Source organism: Buteo buteo, chromosome 7, assembly GCF_964188355.1.
Source record: "Buteo buteo chromosome 7, bButBut1.hap1.1, whole genome shotgun sequence".
NCBI classification, from domain to species: domain Eukaryota; kingdom Metazoa; phylum Chordata; class Aves; order Accipitriformes; family Accipitridae; genus Buteo; species Buteo buteo.
The window spans coordinates 24,030,075-24,046,432 of NC_134177.1; the positions used below are offsets into that span (position 1 = coordinate 24,030,075).

A 16,358-nucleotide genomic window follows, 5' to 3' on the forward strand; every position below is an offset into this window, starting at 1 on the left:
AGTAATATATCACACTTGCTTTTATCTCTTTCTTTGGTTTGCATATGGCATATAACTTGTGCGAGATAAAGAAAGATTTGGTTTTAAGCAAGTCTTTCATGGTTCTCAAATGGCACATGACCAAATTCAGAAGTGACATTCGCTGTGTACTGCAGGTCAGTAAATATATTTGACTCAAAGGGTAACTACGTCAGTGTAATTTAGGGGCTAAAGACTCTGTTTTCTGTCTTATGGCAGTTCTACACAAAATGAAGTCTTGCTAACCCTGACTTACACTGTTGTGACTGGACAATGAGCTTCTCGTAAGCAAACTTGACAAAACATCAGTTGAAAGTCTTATGCAAGGCCACAGTCAGAAATAATACGGCATATTTCATATCCATAGTCATTAGAAAGTGTGATAGACTCAATAGTATTTGTGATCTTTATTAATTTTCACAGTTGTTAAATCTGTTCTGTTACCAGAATAGCCTTAACAAAAAGGCCAGCTAGAAAATAAATATGTAAAGAAGGTGGGAGAGATATGGGTTTCTTTAAACCATTTATGTTCCAGTTCCTGTAATGAATCTTTTCCCAGTCTTTGCCTCTGGCTGAGAATAGCAATATACCATTAACCCTAGAGATGTAAAACATGCTGTGCTGTGCTTGGAAGGGTGTCAGAAACTCCTCCTGTAAGGATGAGAAGGTATTTTATTGCCTTTTCAATTGCTGGACAGTCTAATCCTAGTAAGCATTTTAGCAAAATGGAACTACTAAAGTAATTGTGAAGCCTAATGTTTGACTTTCATAATTAGCATATTGCAAAGATGAACTGGTAATATAGCTGTATCGAGGCAGGTACAGCAGCTATTACACTTGAAGTGCTATCTAACACATTACAACCTGCTGGACATTGAAGTCTATTTTTAGTAAAAGAATAAATAAGCTGGCTGTGCCCTACTTTTTGTCAAAATGTGTCATGGGATCTTTATATTTGATTAGAAAAGTCAGCAGAAATAACACAAGGGAACTCAGTGCCTCATCTAAAAACTGGCAATTCTAACATTCCAAGTGCTGCTTTTTATTACAAAAATATGTTAATATTGGGTATGAGGTCAGGCCCATAAAGTGGGCAGAGGAGATAATAGCAGGTAGGAGACTTGCCTGTGTGGTGTGTGAGGTTACATGTGGACAGAAGTCCTGGTTCTATTAGATACTAGCTATTCAAGATGCTCTTGATAAGAGAAGTTATTTTGTATTGATGAATGGAACTATTTTTGCAAAATCTGTTAGGAAACTAGAAAAATGAAAAACTATGTAGATATATTTATATATAAAGAGAGAACACAGCAACAAAGTCAGATGGCCACTTCACGATGCTGTTGATCTTTGTAAAGACTTTACTCTTCCTAATTCTGAGCAAATTTTTTGATCTTCACTGGCTGATATAAAATGGGTGTCCATATACCTCATGAGGAAGCTTTCTTGTAAAGTGCGGCCATACCCAGAAACCTCTGTTTGTCGTGAGCAGGTGCAGAAAATAAGCAACTATGTGTACATTTGCTATAGTATAGAATTAGTGACAACTAAGTACTTTCAATCAGTTTCTCTACAGATAAGTGATACAAAAAAAAGTGCTGCTTTATTACAATAGAACTGGCATAAATTGATCAAGAATGACACTATTTAAAAGTATCTGCCTAAGAGCTCCTGATCACAGAGTTTCCATGATTTGGAAGCAATATGATGATGTGCCTTCTAGGTGTGGGTTTACAGGGTAGGGTAGGAGGGTTCAGCTCCCAACTTTTACTGGCACACTTGCAGCCTCAGTACAGAGGGACTCTCCTTTCTAATTCCCCAAGTCCATGGCCCAGATTTAGGGAGCCTGAGAGAAGCAGTTGGGCTCTGTGGGATCACAAGTAAAGCCAGTGCTGCAGGAGAGCTTTGGTGGGTTAAGGCCTCTCTCCAGCTTGGACCTGCTGCCGCACGCCAGCTCACGCAGCTTGCCTGAGTGGGGAAAAGGGGAAGGACCTGACCCCACTCATTCACAGCAGGGATCTGTCTGCCCTGACAGATGAATCAGGTGTCATGCTGGTACTTCTGGTGTGTTACAGAGGTCAGGGAGGTTGAGGAAGAGGCCCTCTATTTCAAATGGCTTTACATCATTTAAGTTAGGCTTAAAATTTTAAAATGAGAGGCCTCAGGCACCAAGTTCAGTAGGGGGAACAGAACAATGAAGTGCAAGGATGCTGAATATTTGGGTATCAGTGCTGCTGGCTGTCTGAGGTGCTGCTGTAGGTAACAGAGCAGTTTGGCTCTGGCTCTCTCTGGCTCCCGTACATATGCTATAAGTTCTACAGAGAACTTTTGCACTGAATTTTACACATGTTCAATAACTTGGTTTAGCAAAGCACTGTTAAAAGCTGCTTGCTCTTGCTGCAGGCTGTAGCTTCATTAGCCAAATTCAGCATCCGTTTTGTCTGACATCTGCATTTGCAGTCACTCAGTCCATTATTTGCTGCTGCCTTCTCCTTCACCAGAGTCAGTTTGAGAAACAAAGAGAAGCTTATTATAGACATGCACGCTGGTACAAGCACAGGAAAGAGACCAACGTACTGTACAGAACACCTTTGAGGGAATGTTATACTTACAAAATTGAGCGAGCGTTTTACGTTGAGTTTTTCACCGTGCCATTAGCACTTTATCAGTGCACCCTGAGAGGCCCTAATAGCAATGGGCAGCTTTTGTTTCACAGATTGGTCTAACATCTGCAGAGATGGGGAAGGCCCAGTCCAGCCAGCCAGCTTTTATTTATAAGCTGAGACTGTTACAGGATCATGCTATCTGCATACCATATCTTCTCTATCGTATCATTTATGTGTTGTAGTACTTTAACCTAGTGCATGAAATCATGTATAGACTTAGTAAACATACTTTTAACATACGAAATTCCTTGGGAATCTCTTAGTATTTCCTTTTTAGGAGATTAAATATAGGCTTTGACAGTTAAACCTGATTCTTGTGATTTTATTTTTTGCTAAATACATGGTTTGAAATAGTCACACCAAAATTATTTGCTTGCTTATTAACACCTCTTAAATTTCAGTGACTAATGAGAGATTCTGTCCCCCAAATGCTAACAACCTACTACCTTAGGCAACAGGGGACATTTTTTTTTCTAGTATAGATGAAGGAGGGACTTAAAATGGGAGATGAAAGTTTTGTTAATTCCAGGTAAGCTATTTTTTGAACGTTATAATCCAAACGGGCTTTCCTCTAGTGACTGCTTAGGAGACTGTCATGTTATTTTTTCATACATAAGACATTCTAAAGCCTTTTATTTGGATGACAGTAGGCAGCATGCTGACAAAGGAATGACCATGCAGTGTAGAGTGACCATTATTCTGTCTACCATTGTTCACACAGTTTTGAATATAACTTTTTATTTTAAGAAAATAATTACTCTGTGAGAGATTCTCATGTTATTCTATATTCACCATGAAACATTCCTGTGCATTAACTACCCAAAGCTGATTTGGCTTGTAGATGTTGCCTTTGTATCACAGTATCAGACACTAGCAAGTTGCTATGAGCATTTAAGTTTTGTAATAAATGATTTCTAAGCATGTCCTGCCCAGTATTCAGCTGTGTTCTGGATCTTTGTCCTTTAGATTTACTAACTTGAATTTCTTTCAGACCAGCTTTTTCTACTTTAGGCCAAACATCCTTCATGTGGGATTTCCACTTGCATTTTCTTTCTCCGTCTGTCTGGGTCTGCTGCCACAGTTCTGTGATGTCTGCAGATATGCAGAAAACTTGTGCATTAGTTCCTTTCTTCTGATCACTGCAGTGACACAGGGCTAAAATAATGTAAACCCAGAATGCTGAAAATGACACATCTTCAAGTGACCAAGAATGTGCCCTAGGTGTACAGCTGTTTCACATGCAAAGACATGAGTCAGATACAGCCTTTTTAGACAAAACCCTTTTGTTATACTGAGAACACATGTAACAATGGGGGGGGGGATAATAGAACATTTGTTGTTTTGTGAAGAGGGTTGGGAACAGAATCTAAAGATAAAGCAATTGAAAATTAAAATTATATTTAAAGTCTATTTTTTTCACTGCCACATAGGGTATAAAAACATTTCTTTAAGACGTTTCAAGACAAGTGCCTTATCCATATTGCACACGCTGTCCATAACAACTCCATGTGTGACAGGAACATGAATATTGTGCAAGTTGATCAACTATAATCTGAAATACGTTGATAACTACTGATTGAGATCTCTTTACTCCCACTGCTAAATACTGATGTTGTATTTGGAGGCATTAAAACACAAAAGGGAAAGGAAATTTGAAGTTAGGAATTATAACCCTACAGAAAAACTCTGTGTGGGCAGATTTCATTGAAGTCTATTCATAGATATAGCAGAAATTGCCTATACAAGACAATTTTTAAGTGCTTGGGGCTTTATGCATGACAGACACTTCAAGGCATCATTATTCAATTGGAAAGATGGCAGCACAGTAAACAGATCTTGAAGTTTCTGGATTGTAGCCCTCTGCTCAGTCTAGTAAATCACTCACATCATAGTTGACTTACGCTTTACAAAGACTGCACTGGGTCCTGTAGAACAACCACCTAATGTTGCAAGAACCAGAAGAAATAGCTCTTTTCTAAAAAACATCATCTAGCCTTTCCAGGCACAAAACTGCTTGTCATCAGTGAGGCCAACTAGTGAGCCAAGGTTTGAATATCTAGGCCAAGACTCTCTGGAATATTTAATGTCAAAACCGCAAATATTAGAATGGTTTGAAAAGGGGCTTTTTGCACTACTGGATTTCATTAATACTTCATTTTTCAGAAATATATTTCAGTAGCAATGTAAACTTTAAACAAAAAAAGACAAGTGGCTCAGTGTGCTGAACTAAACATTATATAGGACACGATCCATAGAGATGTTACTGTCTTTGTACGATCTGTACACTTGCCTGATAAACCAGTTACTTTCATTTGAAATCTATTGGCTTTTGTTTTTTTTTTCCAGGAAGAAGGGAAGTCAAGTGAAGTTACCGCATTCCTGTGGTATGAAGCAGCAGCATGACGTTCAGAAACAATGCCTGTAGTACTGAGTGGCCTTAAAAGAACTGGTTAAAAGCAGGAAGGGGAACTATTAATTGATACACACAGCAGACGGGCTGTGAAGGCGACTGACACGCGGTAGGCAAGATTTTTCATTAGCTTCTGCCCTTCCACTGAGATTTGCCTAGATGTTGCATTGCATGCTCACCGTTCCTGCAAAAATCCCATTTGCTGAAATAAGTGGGGAGATCATTGTCCTTCCCATAAATTTCCAGTCAATCCATATTGTGGTTGGTTGGTTTGTTTGGAAAAAAACAACTAAACATCCTCTAGATGTTTTCTAATCCAAATTTAATGAATTTTTAGTGCCTTGAGAATTGGTAAGTGAAGTTGATGAGGAAGTAAATCCATCCATCTTTCTGTTTTCAAACCTGGAATAACTGGAAAAATGAACAGAGGAAAATAGACAAGACTAATAATACAGCACGATTATTAGCATAGGGGTGTTAAAATATGCATAATGTGATCATACTCTTTGAATGCGGACAAGAATCTGCTATGTCTTGCCCTATTTTCATTAAAGGCAGTGGGAATGTAACTGCTGATTTCAGTGGGTGGGGATGGGGCTAGCTGGACGCAGAAGTTGTTTCAGTACTGGTTACATTCTACCTTGCTTTTCTTTGCTTCTTCTAAGCCTTAGAAAACCACCTGTCTTTTATACATACTAGTTTCAGTGCAATTATTCCTGACAGCTTAGCGCCGAGACTCTTAAAATGAGGATGTATCACAGAAATCATTGGCAAGGCAATAAGCTGCTATGACGTCTTCCCTGCCGATTTCCAAAAGCCACTTGGGGAAGGCGGCTCTTTGATGAGCCCTTGTCCGTGTGAACACAGACGACTGCCTCGTTCACCCTTCTGAAACACGGCCCTAACTTCTAAGCCTGGCCGCGGGAAGAGGTGTTCGGGTCTGGGTACGCTGTGCGCAGCAGGAGCCGCAGCTTCCCGGAGCGCCTGCGATGCTCGCGACTGCGAATGAGAAACGCACTCGGGAAGTGCCAAACAAGAGGGGGGGAAACGGAACTAGTCCTAAACAAGCGGGGCTGGGAGGCAGCGGAGGCTGGCGAGCCCTGCCGTAGCGCGCTAAACGGGGTTTTCGCGAGGGGCTCCGCGGCCCGGGCCTCGCAGCTGAGCCCCGGGACGGGACGGGACGGGACGGGACGGGACGGGACGGGACGGGACGGGACACCCGTCCGGCATGGCCCGCGGAGGGCAGGCGGCTCCCCTCGCCACCAGCCCCGCGGCACCAGCCGGCGCCGACCAGAGGCGAGGCGCGGCGCCACGGCTGGTCCCCGCCGCTGCCCGGCGCAGGGCCGCGGGGGCGCCTCAGCGCCGCCCGGCGGCCAACTCCGGCCCTCACGGGAAAATGGACCCGGGAGCGCCCAGAAGAGGCGGGGACGCGCCGCGCGATTGGCCGCCGCTCGCGGGTTGATACTGAAAGCTGCGGCCGGGTTGGCGGCCCGCGCCAAAGGGGGCGGGGCGGGACCCGAGGGCGAAGCTATTGCCTAGGTAACGCGCGGCACCGCCTCCATGCCAGCGGAGGACGCAGCAGCGCGCGGCGCGGCCGTTGCCGGTGGCGGCGTGAGGGAGCAGCCTCCCCACTAGCGCCAGCGCTGCCGCGCTGGCTGGGGGGCGGCGCAGGAGCCGGCGGCGGCTGCTGCTGCCCGGGCAGGTGGGTGTGCGCGGGCGGCCCGGGAGTCTTCGGCGGCCCGGGCCGGCTGTGCCGCGGGGTGCGCGCCGCGCTCTGAGGGGAACGGGCCGGGCCGGACCGGGCCGGGCCGGCGGGGCACCGGCGGGCGGGCAGGTCTGCGTGGCGGTGGGGGGGGTGCGGGGAGGCTTCCTCTCGGCCGCCACCGCCGGCTTGTTTCGGTCCCCTCCCCGCCCCGCGGTGCCGAGCTCCACAGGAAGAGGGCACTTCTCGGCCGCCGCTCGTTGCGACACGGTAGTTGCTCAACCGAGCGGGAGGCTCTGCCCTCTCCTCGGCGCGGGGGAAGGTTTCGGCGGGCTGCGGCCGTTCGTCAGCGGCGAGGGGCCCGGGGCGGGCGGCGGCGGCGGCCCGGCGCCGGTCTCCGGCCGCCTCGGTGGAGCGGGCAGGAGCCTTTGTGCGCTGCCGTGCCGCGAGCCGGCGTTGCGCAAGAGCGCGCGGCGGTAACGGCCGCCGCAACAAGTGGCTCGCGCGCATCCTGCGCCCTCGGGACGGCAGGTCGTTGTGCAACCGGCCCGGGGCTTGCTGCGCCGCCGCGCTTCCTCGGGCTCCGGCGCGGCCTCTTGGCTCCCGCGGGTCGGGCGCGGGCGGCGTCGCCTCGTTACAGCTCCGGTGCGGGTCTCCCTCGTGCGGCGGGGCCGCTGGGCAGCGGGGTGGCGGGCGGCGGAGCCTGTGCGGCCCCTCCCCAGCCTCGGGGGCTCAGAGCGGCGCTTGGAAGAGGCTTGGGGTCCCTGGCTCTTCAGCGCCTTTTCCTCTGTGAGGTTTTGCTGGACTAGCTGGGTCTTTCCTTTAAGCCTGGTGACTTTTTTTTTTTTTTAAATATATTTTTTCTTTCCCCGGCTGGGAACTCTTAGTGATTGCTATGTGATTTTTAAGTGACGTTTAGATTATTCGATGTTCCTGGTTGTTTTCAGCTAAGTTTCTGAGCACAGTTTTCCTTCGGCGTTTATGAAATGCATTTCCAGTCAGATGCTCATTTTCTGTGCAGCCCAGAGTGGGTAGTAGGCAGGATGATCGCTTTGGCAGTGTGCTGTCATCATATGCTTTCTTAATAGATAGCTAAACTCTTCCACAGATGAGGACCTGTTTTTCTGTAAAGGGGGATTAAATCTTCATTAGTCCCGAAGAGTTCCTGAAAGGGGAATGGAAACCTTTCATGCCAGAATTGCTGGTTTGTCTAGCTCCAACGCATGTGTGCTTACAGACTGATGCTGGATACCTTCCAAAATCAAGAAAGCTTAGGGTTTTGGGTTTTTTTTGCCAGAACTTTCTGCATTTACAGGCTTTTCTTGACACCAGATACGTTGATGAGTTTTGTTCATTTGGAATTGACAACTGCAGCTAAAGTAAATGTTACGTACTTTCCAAGTCAACGCTGCTGTTATACTGTTGATACTGAACTTTTATTCAGGCTTAGGAAGTTCTTGAAGCTGGGCATTACTAGAAACCCCAGTAACACATTATTTTTCTTTTCAGGACCATCCATAGTTTAGGGTTCAAAGTTACATGAATACGTGAACGATGCCATAGAAATTTAATCAGCCTGTGGTTTGCAGTATTACCTAGAGACTCCCACAACTGTAGGTCTTCAAAGATGAATTAAAAGGTGAAACGAAACTTTATAATACACTTGCTTTTAGGAAAATTGCAGATAAAGAAATACCGAATATCCATACACTTGTCGAAGGGTGGCAGAGTCTAGTGGAATGCATTAAGATGGCTGGGGAATCAATCACCATTTCACTTAGAAACTTTGATCTAGAAGCTTCAGTTCAGACTGATGATGATTTTCCAGGCTTCAGAATTTTCATGCCAGCAAGCAGTGCTTTTCAGAAGAGTGAAAGAAAGAAAAGGATTATTGAACAAAAATTATATGGGAACTGTTCTTTTGGCCTTTTTTTAAAAGAATGTCCAGGATATTGGTAATATCAAGAATGTTCTGTTGCAGATTGACTTGGAAACATGTTTGGGTGGGGTTCTAGCCTGTAAATAAATGCTTTTTAAAAATTTTTTTTACAAAGGAACTTCATCCATACCTGGTCTTAAAATAGTTTTTTTTAATGTCTATTTAAGTATCTGTTTTTCTTAAATAAAAATCACTTCCATTAAGTCAGGTTTCACTTCCTTGGAATATCTGATGTCACAAATTTGCTAGTTCTCCAATTGTCTATAGACTTTTGGCAGAGCTCCAAATTCTAGTGTAGGAAAGCCTTCTTAAAAAAAAAGTTATCTTTGATTCTTGCGATATAATAAAGAGAGAATGTATCCTGCCTCTTCTCCCGGATTTCAGTACTTCGCTACTCCTTTCCCTTTCTTGGAAGTCGAGTCAATAGGCTTGTGAAATGTTGCACACTTGTTTCTTGAAGTTTGCATAAGTCTGCAATATGCTCTATTTTGCAAATGTGAGGTTTAAAAACAAAATCCAATAAAAATAAAAGCTGTGAGAATGCTATATATATGAGGAGGGTGCAGGAAAAATACTAACTGTTATTATTTAGAAGTTGGGTGGAAATGCATGCTGGTGTTTTGGCTGTTTAGCTCAAAAGCTGGTATTGTGTCTCAATGACTAGAGGCACAGAGTTCAAGGAGCTTAAGTGAGTTTTCATAGATCTAAAGATACACATGGAAGCTTTCCCCTTGGTTCTCTAGAAGTTGCTAGCAGTTAACTTACCTGAAAATAAATATGTGGGTTGTTGGGCTGTGGAATGTGGCACTGTATTTTATGCAAAGTCCGTGGGGCTGCTTCGGTTTGAGATGGGCTTTCTGACTTGCCACACTTGGTAGCAGCAGAGTGTCAAGTTACAAAGTTTACCCTTTTTCACAACTGCCAGTTTCTGTGAAAGCAGTCCAGGAGAGACAAGTCTGAAATAAGCATCATGTACACAGTTACGCAGAAAAGCTTGCTCGTTTGGTTTTTTTTAGTAAATGTGTATTTGTACTCAAACCGATACCCTTGGAGCATTGACACACGTGGTGTTATGTACTACATCTCAAATCTCAATTCATTTGCATCAGAATATGAGGACTTAGAATTGCAGATAGCTGAAAAAAATCAGTGTCTGAGTGAGACAGTGTGTTTTGTGTCAGTGCTGTTAGTCCTCACAATTACTCACCATGTGAAAGTTTCAGTGTGTTCTTTTTCGGTAAATAAATCAGAACTGGTGCCAAAAATCATCTTGCATTAGAAATTTAACAGCTTTTTAAAATTAATTTTTAGAAATAAGAGTAGTAACTTGTAAGCAGGTGGTTTTGCTTTGGGTTGGTAAGGTGTATACTTATAGTCCAGAATTAACAGCAGGTAACAAAGTGGTGGTTCTGTCAAAAAACAGATCAGAGATTCTGCAAGGTTAAGGTTACATGTATTTGTATAATGCCTGAAGTACCAGTTAGTTTATGTGCAACATTGACCAATCTGTTTTACAATCTGTCAAATTTACATGGGTAAATCTTTATATCTCAACCTTTGGTGGAAATAAATTCAGGAATGTAGTTCCATTTACATATATTAGAGTTGCAGAATGAGGCCCTCATGTGCAAATGCTTGTGGATATGTAGCTACCAAAATAATTGAATTTACGTACTGGCTTCAGAAAATTAGAGAAACAAATAGTGATACTGATGTGTCAGAAAAAGCTTCTTTTGAGAAGTAGGGTTGGAGCAATTATACTGTCTCCCATTGATAATTTGGGGGGGCATCCACATTGTTTATTTTGGTTTTGGCAGTTTTAGGTAGCCAAAGTTTAATTGCTAGGGTGCTACGGAATACAGCATTTCATAAATTTGGTTGTATGCAAATAGAGGACTCAGACTGTCCTCAGGTACCATCTTTGCTGCTTCCACTTCATGGCTTTGGCTGTTGATCATGGGGGGAAAAATGTCCCAGATATTTTCCAGTTGCATTAAAAGGGGAAAAAAAGAAAAAGGGGGGGCGAGCAGCTGTGACAACTTCCATTTCTCAATTTCTTACCTTAGATACTCTTGACGTAAAATTGTGCATTAATTGAACTCAGGAGTAATTTTCTGCTTTTGGAGCTAAATCTACATATGTAGAAATATTTTTTGTATTTACTTTAAAAAGACCATAAGAATTATGAATATTATAATTTTTCTCTTGATGCAAAAGATACTTAATATAAAATTACTACTCATAGCTTACTTCTGTGTCTTTCAAAATTGTCAAACTTACATATTTTTGATAAGTAGTGTTGCATTAACTTTTCACTACGAAACTGAATTGTAAAGGGTGCTCTTCTGTTTCTAGAATATCTTGCTATTGTTTGCAATAGTTATTCTGATTTTTAGAATAGCTTTGTGCATTCTGCATCAAAATGTCTTAAAGGAACTCCATCAGAAATATCAGTGTCTAGTTTTATGCTTGTGTAACTTAACTACATGTTGCTGTGATGCGGAACAGTTTTACTTCCCATGTTAAGTTGATAAATGATCCCCAGATTTTCTTACTTACTTTTTTTTTTTAAACAGAAAATTTGAACAAATGAGGTATAGTTCCTTGAGGCAGGGGTGGAGGGAGTTGACCTGATGGGATAGATCTGCTTCTAAAAATGAAGTGCTTTTAAGAGATCATGAGGGATTGTGAATATAGCACATGAAATAGCTGTGTAAATACACTTTCCCCCCTCCAGAAACTGTGATGACTGAATGGGAAAGGTATGACCTGTAATGGAAAAAAAAAATCTGTGTTGCAGGTTTTTGTGCCTGTATGAGATGGTATCTTTCTTCTTTGCATGAGTTTACTTGTAAGAGAGGAGGAGGTGACAACCTGGTGATTTCTGATTTCTTTTTATGAGACCCAAGTAATCAGTGTGTTCTTATTACTGTTTTGAAGTTCACTTTCGGGGACTACTAAAGGTTTTGACTGAAGAGTCTAAACTTCTTTTCACGATGTTCTTCTGAGGCTTTTGTTCCTGGATTTCTTGCAGCAGAAAGCAGAAGCTTTTGTTCATGCATTAATTTGGAACTGATGAACGTTTTTAAGTGATGTGTAGTCAATTAGGAGCTTGCACTGTTTGCTTTCACTTTGGGTCATTCCTGTCCTCCTCTTGCCCCCAGGCGCCATATATCCACTGGATTAAAAAAAAAAACTGCGAGAGGATTCAAAGATTATTTAGATGACATCACTTTTGAGTTTTCATCAGCTGGCAGCATGTGTGAAATAGCTCATTTGGATAGTAGAGGTAGATAAATAATTCTGTGGAAGTCATGGGAGTGTTTGTGGCTTGTGTTGTCAGTTAATAAGAAATAATAACAATCTTAAGTGTGGCTTTAGTTTTATGATACAGTATTGTTATGAAGCATTTGCTAATTTTCAGTGTTTCTGAAAGTCCTTTGTTGTCTTAATGCACAGAAGGTATCTTTAATAAAGCAATGAAATATTTAAAAAATAAGCATAAGAATAGTCAGTTGTTTATGAAAGCTTTTGTGTGGAATGTGCAATAGCCGGTGTTCTATAGGGTTGACCTGACATCTTAAGAGGCTCACAGTCCTGTTGTCAAGTGGTTTTGTGACAGAATTAATGTGGAAGGCACACTTGTACGCAGCTACAGAGTACTAGAAGCAGTTTAAAAATCAGAGTAGGTAGAGGGTTTGGAGAATATTGTAAAAAACCTCTAGAAAATAGAATTACTGGTAACATTTGTAGTGCTTGAAGTTCTTGTGGTAGCTATCTGTTAAGCAATGCCTTTTTTATTTTTTGTAAATAAGGTGCTTGAGAGAGGGATTTTGATACTGTTGTGTCATTTTATTTTCTAAGAATGAAAGGCAATATTTTGAAATGTGCTATGTTATTTTCAGTTAACAATTTGATGTTCATGAGTATAGAATGTTAATAACAGAAGAATATAAAGCATACCTGATTTTAAAAATGGATTACATTTGTGTCACTACAAATAACCCCCAATAACACTGCTTTCAAGTACTGCAGTATGATAGTTTTGTTGGTGATGTGCATACTGCTATTTAGTGTTGTGTTCTTCAGAAGGCCGTGAGTTAGCATGCGGTTTGTATATACACACGCGGGTACAGACACACATGCGCACAGCGGACAACCAGGTAAACAAAAGTAAATGTTGTCAGTAGAAACTCAAAGCTAAGTGCAAAGTTGATGTGGCAGGAAGAAGTACATAAAATTTTATTTAAAAATTGTATTGGGCACTGTATCCCCTTCCTGATTGGCTTCATGCTTCAAATTCCTTCCTCTGGTTTTGAAAAGCACTTTGGTCATTATGCCTGTACTTTTTTCACTTCATCCACCTTGCAGTATTTCTGTTTTTTTACTTTTTTTTTTCTTCTTCTTCTTGTAGTCTGTTATTAAATTTACTACTCTTGGCTTATTCCTTCTCCCCTGATCCCATATTATTTCCCTCCCAACCCCCAAAGAAATTAAGAACCTGTGTGTTGAACATGGGCGAGTGTTCACTCTGTTAAGTGTCTTGTCTTTCTAGACTGCTGGTTCTTGGAGGCATAGGCTAGTGTTCCTTACAGTGCCCTGTGAGGTCCTGTCCTGAGGATGTGTTTTAGAAATTTATGCTTTACAAAGTATGATATTCTGTAAAATGAAATCTGCAGAAGAAATGACTCTGTTGACAGCTGTGGGAGGGGAGGAAACCAGTAGTCACAGATGAGGTCCAGGCTAGGAAATGAGTGGAATGCTATAGTAAGGGCTCAGCAGTCTGGGACTAGAGGTGTACCAGGGAGATGTGGGGGTTGGTGTGGTAGAAATCATGATACTGAGAGGCCTGCTTTTGGATCCTGTATGTTTCAATGCTTGAAGGTGGCTGGCAATATTGTTTGTTCTCTGCTGGTGTTGGGATGTTGCTGTTTTCTTCTTTTTTTTCCTTCTTTTTTTTTTTTTTTCCCCAGATCCCTTTTGGACTTAAATGAGTGCGGCTAAGGGAGGCAAGGCCTTTGGGATTCTCCGTTGTGTGTGGTGTTGTGAAAATCATGTGGGCTTGGAGTATTTGTATTTCTAGCCTTTAATGCTGAGTGTCTTCCTTTTGTTTCAGCTGATACAGAGGAGGACCTCAGAATCTACTGTATAGTTATCTATATGCCCTGCTAAGGATACAATTCAAGATGCCAGTGAAGATATTTAAGGAGGGTTGTCCGAGTTGTAACCAGGGATCCTCTAGGTGAAGAAGAGTTAGTACTTGGTATACAGACAGCAGTAAAACAGAGATGGTGCATATGTGTCTGCAGTCCATATAGGCATATGAAATGGTCGAATGTCAATGAGACACAGTAGAATGTAAGTCCTGTTACTAATTAAGACATGTAGACGTGATGTTTAAGGACATGGTTTAGTGATGGATTTGGCAGTGTTAGGTTTATGGTTGGACTTGATGATCTTAAGGGTCTTTCCCAACCTGAAAGATTCTATGATTTTATTCTTTCAGTTTTCTTGTGCCAGGTTTGAATGGAAGTTTCATGGAAGTCTTACATGCACCATGACATTAGGATTGAGCCATAACATCAGGAAGTGAAGAACGCTTGTCTGCGTCTGCTGAAGTATTTTAAATTGTTTACTCATAGTAATAATTTAAGTGTGAAGAGGTGTGTGTATGTGTGTGGAGAAGAGCTGTCTTGTTTTTCTTTTCGTGGGAGGACTGCATTTGGGAATCTGTGATAAATGCTGACTGGAAAGTGAGTAGTAGTTTCTGAAACCTCTTGCATGAAGAAAAGCATTATTAGTCTGGTAGATTGTCAGCAGCAAATGGTATGTTAATTTTTGGCACAAAACTCTTGCTAGCAAAAAAAAAGACTTTCTGTTAATAAAAATGAGGAGGGACTGATGATCTGTTCTCAGCAGGGTGATATTGTTCAGCTTCTTTTTAATATCCACATAAGACAGACACAATGCTTTTGACAGTAGTCCTTTTATATTTTATTAAAAATGAAAAAATACTTTCTAATATACTGATAATCTGCATCCATCTACATAACTGACTTTTTTTAAAATAATAACTTTATTATGATTACAAACTATTACAAACTATGTATCAGCTATTGCAAAATTTGAAATGTTATTTAAAGATAAAGAGATACCACTAGTAAGATGTGTATTAAACTGTATGGAATATGGTGAGTCTTCATCCTAGGCCAGTTTTATTTCCCCAGTACTTTGGAAGTACTGTTGTATGTCTACTACTAGTGGTAGTGATATAAGGAAGCCATATTTTTTTTAGTAAAAATGTTTATTTACACTTGAATTAGGTGATCTCTAGCGATGTTGAAAATTTTAGTGAGTTCAACGTAATGATCTAACTTTATTTTTTACCTGAGTAATAATAAAAGCATTTTTCTGTACTGAATTGTTGCTTTAAGTGTTAAGGTACCATTTTTTTAATGCTCAGTGTGATTCTGCCTAAGTTCTTAGAGTACAGCTAACCCAAGTACATAAAAATAGTTTATTTCTGTATGTCAGTTTCGATAACTATAGTAATTTCTACTTCTTTTGGGTGCTGTAAATAAATCCTGTGTATGAAGAACTACAGTGATTAAGAATAGCAGAAAAGTACTGATAAAAACAAAAGGTTATTTAATAGGAACTGAATTCTTCAGTGAAAACAAGATTTGCAAGAATGTGAAGAGGTAACTTAAAAAGTTAGAAGTAATGTTAAGACCACAATCAAGTCTTCTCATCGTAATTTTTCATCTGTGTTTGTAGTAGTTTCATCAAGATTTGCAGCAGCTCTGTATTTTTTGAAATTGAATGCTCTTATTGGGTGCTTTCATAATTTCTGTCACTGCAAATACTCTGGATTACGACCCACTTTGATTTGCTATTCACCACAAAATGAGAAGAGTCCACATCCACTTTTTAAATAAAGAACTTCTCTCTCTGTATGTTTTCCTTTATTTTGTTTAACTTGAAAGCTTCAACATTAATTTGTTTGAGTGAGAAATATTGTGGGTAAAGCACTGGCTAAGGTTTTGTAATAATTAGATTCCGTTTCCAAGTGTGTCACACGGCTGCTGTTTGAGCTTAAAGTTTGGTTATCATGGTATGTTTTCATCTGTGCATTGGGGATGAGGTGGTTACTTTTTCTTTCTTTGGTGTCTTTGCTTAGTAAACTTTTCTTGTGTTTATGTCCTTGAACATACATAATGTCAACTGTCATGCACCTTAAAGTATGTGAGATGCTACTTTAGGATATATGCAAATGCTTAATTGAAAAATACTTTGTAGCAGCTACGGTAGTTGAAATGAATAGCAAATAGGTTTTATGTGCTTTATATTAGGATGGAGAAAAGGTAAATGTATTTTTAAGTGGCCTCATTTAAGTGGCCACCTTTAATCATCCCAGCTGATGCACAACCTCACTTTGTCTAGTTTTTGAAAATGCTTTTGTTGAAAGAAAATCTCCTTTATTGTATATAAAAAAAAGAAATTATTCCTAAAAAGTAGGTAGAAGCAGACTAGTGCAGCAGCTAAAGTACTTTTAAAGCATCATATTAAAAGATTCAGAAGTTAGAATCTTTCGTGTATTGTTGTCATGGGAATAGAAATTTG

General features: G+C 41.2%; 1 protein-coding gene across 6 annotated transcripts in view; it reads left to right on the forward strand.

Annotated features, from left to right (window-relative positions):
• PIK3CB (phosphatidylinositol-4,5-bisphosphate 3-kinase catalytic subunit beta) overlaps positions 1–16,358 on the forward strand; it is a 116,966-nt gene that overhangs the window by 24,320 nt on the left and 76,288 nt on the right. For 4 of the 6 annotated variants that reach the window (XM_075031915.1, XM_075031913.1, XM_075031911.1 and 1 more), the window contains exon 2: positions 5,031–5,203. The gene's annotated coding sequence lies outside the window, so the exon portion shown is untranslated. Of the gene's footprint in view, positions 1–5,030; positions 5,204–6,665; positions 6,797–16,358 lie in introns of those variants that run through there. The other 2 variants (XM_075031912.1, XM_075031917.1) reach the window with 1 other exon arrangement.